We start from the raw sequence: 5,518 nt of genomic DNA, 5'->3' as shown, positions 1-5,518 counted from the left end.
GATGTGTTAAAATCGGTTCCCCTCCCCAGAATCCTTAAATCCCTCAAGTAAGAGGGGAATTTGCCTCCAGTTAAAAAAAACAAAACAAAAATCCAAGCCCTGATTGTAGTGTTCACTTCACTAAGTGAATCCTCTTTTTCTTTCCTTCCTCTCTTTACCAAAGTGTCAGGTTTTTAATTACTATATCACATAATGTTCACATTCCATAGTTTGTCCTGATTTTTACTTGTTACATTGTTAGAGGATTCCACGAGTGTGTGTGTGTGATGAGAGCCTGTCCACTGTACTCACATTGGTGTGGTGTGAAACGTGCCGTGTGTGTGTGTGTGGATGTCCTGATGTTTCTCCACTATGACATTAATATAGTGTGTTCCTCACAGGAGCTGCTGTTCTCTCTATACAGATAAACCAAGCAGTCCCTCACAGTGGTGAGACCCCGCCCTCAGAGGAAGAGACTCCGCCCTCAGAGGAAGAGACACGCCCTCCTACCAAGCCAACTGAACAGGTAATGCCATGTGCTCATTAACCAAGCTCCAATCATGTAAATAATCAAATTATTTTAACAAAAATAATTTTAAAATAATAATTTTATTTTTTTCAACATTCTTCTAATTCTTAACTACCTATTTCTAAACCACAGGTACACAGGTTTGTTTCCCGGTTAAACAGACTAAGACAACACCATGATAAATGTGCTCAACGCTATGAACAGCTGCTAACAACCACACGTGAAACTGAAAGCGGTGACTGGTTACACACAGAATGATCAATCTGAGGTAGGCGCTATTATTTTTTGTTGGTGGGGCATCAAAATGCCTTTCAGTATTCATATGCTTAATGTTTGTCTTGTGGCATTTAGTATATATATATATAGTGGCATTTAGTGCTATGTTCTCCCCACAGATATCTTGTGAGGAATCTTCTTCTTGCAATATTATGATATTTAACATGGCTTGCAAAGTCATATAAGTAAAGCATTGGCATGTTCTTAATATTTAGGTAAAGACTTAAACAAATTATTATTGAAATGTTTCATAATAGGCTCCCAGAAAGCATGTGTGGGTAGGACTAAACCCCGGTCCATGGTAGACCTGGACAATGCTCATCGCAAACAAGGTTTTATTAGGAGATTATTTTAGGATTCACTTTTCACCATGGTCCCAATATGTAGGTATGATTTAGACATCAGTGTGTGTGTGTGTGTGTGTGTGTAGTTCAGGACTTGGTATTCACTGTGGCTTGTCTGATTTGTAATATGGAAAACAGGAACTAGCAGAAACCTCTAATTTAAAACTCTGAATCATTCAGCTTCCCCTAAAATGTGATGTACACTTTAGTTTTTTGGATGTTGTAGGATCACTCACTCATTCATTGTCTATACCACTTTATCCTGTATTCGGGGTTGCGGGTGGCCTGGAGCCTATCTCAACAAGGTTGCGGCTAGTGACGTACACCCTAGACAGGGTGTCATTACATCGCAGGGCACACACATACACTCACTTACACACGCATTCACACACTATGGGCAATTTGGGAACGCCAATCTACCTAATCTGCACACGAAGGCAGGGATCAAGCCTGACTGGGAATTAAACCTGGACCCTGGAGGTGCAAGGGGACAGTGCTAACCACTACACTGTGCCTTATGTAGTATCAGTGAATCTTTAATGTATTTTTACATTTTTAATTACACATTATAATCTAGACATCAATGTATGTGTAGTTGAAGTTGTTGTTTAATTTGCTTGCTATAGATGCATTACATTTATATACAGGTCCTTCTCAAAAAATTTGCATATTGTGATAAAGTTCATTATTTTCTGTAATGTACCAATAAACATTAGACTTTCATATATTTTAGATTCATTACACACAACTGAAGTAGTTCAAGCCTTTTAATTATTTTAATATTGATGATTTTGGCATACAGCTCATGAAAACCCAAAATTCCTATCTCAAAAAATTAGCATATCATGAAAAGGTTCTCTAAACGAGCTATTAACCTAATCATCTGAATCAACTAATAAACTCTAAACACCTGCAAAAGATTCCTGAGGCTTTTAAAAACTCCCAGCCTGGTTTATTACTCAAAACCGCAATCATGGGTAAGACTGCCGACCTGACTGCTGTCCAGAAGGCCATCATTGATACCCTCAAGCAAGAGGGTAAGACACCGAAAGAAATTTCTGAAGGAATAGGCTGTTCCCAGAGTGCTGTATCAAGGAACCTCAGTGGGAAGTCTGTGGGAAGAAAAAGGTGTGGCAGAAAACGCTGCACAACGAGAAGAGGTGACCAGACCCTGAGGAAGATTGTGGAGAAGGACCGATTCCAGAACTTGGGGGACCTGCGGAAGCAGTGGACTGAGTCTGGAGTAGAAACATCCAGAGCCACCGTGTACAGGCGTGTGCAGGAAATGGGCTACAGGTCAAGCCACTTTAGAACCAGAAACAGCGGCAGAAGCGCCTGACCTGGGCTACAGAGAAGCAGCACTGGACTGTTGCTCAGTGGTCCAAAGTACTTTTTTTTGGATGAAAGCAAATTTTGCATGTCATTCGGAAATCAAGGTGCCAGAGTCTGGAGGAAGACTGGGGAGAGGGAAATGCCAAAATGCCTGAAGTCCAGTGTCAGGTACCCACAGTCAGTGATGGTCTGGGGTGCCATGTCAGCTGCTGGTGTTGGTCCACTGTGTTTTATCAAGGGCAGGGTCAATGCAGCTAGCTATCAGGAGATTTTGGAGCACTTCATGCTTCCATCTGCTGAAAAGCTTTATGGAGATGAAGATTTCATTTTTCAGCACGACCTGGCACCTGCTCACAGTGCCAAAACCACTGGTAAATGGTTTACTGACCATGGTATTACTGTGCTCAATTGGCCTGCCAACTCTCCTGACCTGAACCATAGAGAATCTGTGGGATATTGTGAAGAGAAAGTTGAGAGACACATCACTCAACACTCTGGATGAGCTTAAGGTCGCTATCGAAGCATCCTGGGTCTCTATAACACCTCAGCAGTGCCACAGGCTGATTGCCTCCATGCCACGCCGCATTGAAGCAGTCATTTCTGCAACAGGATTCCCGACCAAGTATTGAGTGCATAACTAAACATAATTATTTGAAGGTTTGACTTTTTTAAAACACTTTTCTTTTATTGGTCGGATAAAATATGCTAATTTTTTTAGATAGAAATTTTGGGTTTTTATGAGCTGTATGCCAAAATCATCAATATTAAAATAATTAAAAGGCTTGAACTACTTCAGTTGTGTGTAATGAATCTAAAATATATGAAAGTCTAATGTTTATCAGTTCATTACAGAAAATAATGAACTTTATCACAATATGCTAATTTTTTGAGAAGGACCTGTATATATATATATATATATATACTGTATACACGCAGTGTCTTGAGCCCTTTTGAGACATGGTACTCTATAAAAAACAGTGTTACTATATAGCATTGGTATATGCTATAACAATATACCAAATAACAATATTTTATGGGACTTTGTTCTCTTTTTGATTAGCTTTGTATTTTTGGGAATTACATTAAATTCAATCTTTGTTTGTTTTTAGGCACAAAAATCAGTGTGAAACAGAAGTGGTCAGAAGACGAGGTTGCAGCTGTCGAGAAGCATATGATGAACTACATACGCACCTGTCGAGTGCCTGGGAAGGCCGACTGTGTCTCATGCCTTTTGGCTGAACCTCTGGCACTGGGAAACCGAGACTGGTCTGCTATTAAATTTAATGTCAATAACAAAATTACTGCGTTGAAAAGACAACAAAGTCAGTAAGGGTTTCTTTACATTTATACTGTTTGCTGTTACATATGTTACATACGTTAAAATTTATATGCTGTTATATGTTGAGTTAAAGGGTTTGTTCAGCTGGATATGATATCTCCCGCATACATACTGTATGAAACATGTTAAACAACTCAACATATGGATTTATATTTTAGACCTGTTTTGTTGTGTGTAGTGTTGCTCATTTTGAGTGTAATTGTCATGACACGTCAAGCCACAGCCCCGCCATGATCACCTGAGAACTCCCATTCCATTTTCCCAACCACCTCTTATATCTCTCTCCGCTCTCCACACACCTGTACACTATCAGTGATCACCTATCATGCCTCTTTAAACCACGCTATGACACCAGTACGTCGCCAGTTTATTGAGTTTTCTACCAGCCCAATTTACCAGCGTTTCTCTCATCATAGTTTTCCAGGATATTGACCTAAATCACACCTACATATTGGTACCATGGTAAATACCAAGTCCTGACCTACACACACACACACACACACACAGATATGTCTAAATCACACCTACATATTGGGACCATGGTGAATACCAAGTCCTGAAACACACACACACACACACACACTGATGTCTAAATCACACCTACATATTGGTACCATGGTGAATACCAAGTCCTGACCTACACACACACACATAGTTTTCCAGGATATCGACCTTGTTTTGTTTCACCGACTACGTCTTCGCCTCTCGTCTCTTTGGATTCTAACTGTTGATATTTCCCGTTACCGACCACTTACCTGTTACCAACCACGAGCTTGGATCACGGACTGACTCTCGACTCCCCAGCTTCGACCCTTGCCTGTTTAATGACGACGGTTCATCCACGCTCCTCATCGAGCTCACGCTGCTCACCCCAACCAGCTCACAGCGCTTTCCCTTCCTACGCCGGCCCTGCACACTCCCGCGTCTCTGCAAGGCTCAAGTTCATGCTGGTATACATCCCGGCCAGCACCTTCATCGTGCCGGCTCTACGCGCTTCCGCATTACTGCAAGGCAAGCGTCACACACACCGGCTCTCACCTGGGTGCGCTTGTGCCGGCGCTCTGTGCTTCCGCATTCCAGCAAGACTTTACCTGCTCACATCAACACAGAGCTTGACCCACGCCTACTCTTTAAAACCACTTGGTCGACTCAGTCTGTACACAAATTTAAACAGGTGGGTTAGGGTTAGGGTTGGATCCATCGCGCCCCCTACCGTCTCTGACAGAGGCCAGTTTATTCTGTCAAAGACGGCAGGGGGCGCGATGGATCCAGACGCAGATTTAAATAGGCGGGTTAGGGTTAGGGTTGGATTCATCGCACCCCCTACCGTCTCTGACAGAGGCCAGTTTATTCTGTCAGAGACGGCAGGGGGCGCGATGGATCCAAACGCAGATTTAAATAGGCGGGTTAGGGTTAGGGTTGGATCCATCGCGCCCTCTACCGTCTCTGACAGAGGCCAGTTTATTCTGTCAGAGACGGCAGGGGGCGCGATGGATCCAGACGCAGATTTAAACAGGGGGGTTAGGGCTAGGGTTGGATCCATCGCGCCCTCTACCGTCTCTGACAGAGGCCAGTTTATTCTGTCAGAGACGGCAGGGGGCGCGATGGATCCAGACACAGATTTAAACAGGCGGGTTAGGGTTAGGGTTGGATCCATCGCGCCCCCTACCGTCTCTGACAGAGGCCAGTTTATTCTGTCAGAGACGGCAGGGGGCGCGA

General features: G+C 43.0%; 1 long non-coding RNA gene across 1 annotated transcript; it reads left to right on the top strand.

The window, feature by feature from the left end:
• Positions 1-429: 429 nt before the first annotated feature.
• Positions 430-4,364, top strand: LOC128517152 (uncharacterized). Its single transcript, XR_008356800.1, has 4 exons — positions 430-505; positions 641-776; positions 1,042-1,116; positions 3,570-4,364. It is a non-coding gene; the product is annotated as an uncharacterized LOC128517152 (long non-coding RNA).
• Positions 4,365-5,518: the final 1,154 nt, after the last annotated feature.

The sequence above is a fragment of the Clarias gariepinus genome, unplaced genomic scaffold (assembly GCF_024256425.1).
Source record: "Clarias gariepinus isolate MV-2021 ecotype Netherlands unplaced genomic scaffold, CGAR_prim_01v2 scaffold_36, whole genome shotgun sequence".
Classification (NCBI taxonomy): Eukaryota; Metazoa; Chordata; class Actinopteri; order Siluriformes; family Clariidae; genus Clarias; species Clarias gariepinus.
The sequence above is the reverse complement of the archived record's forward strand: the minus strand, read 5'-3'. Positions and strand labels throughout refer to the sequence as shown.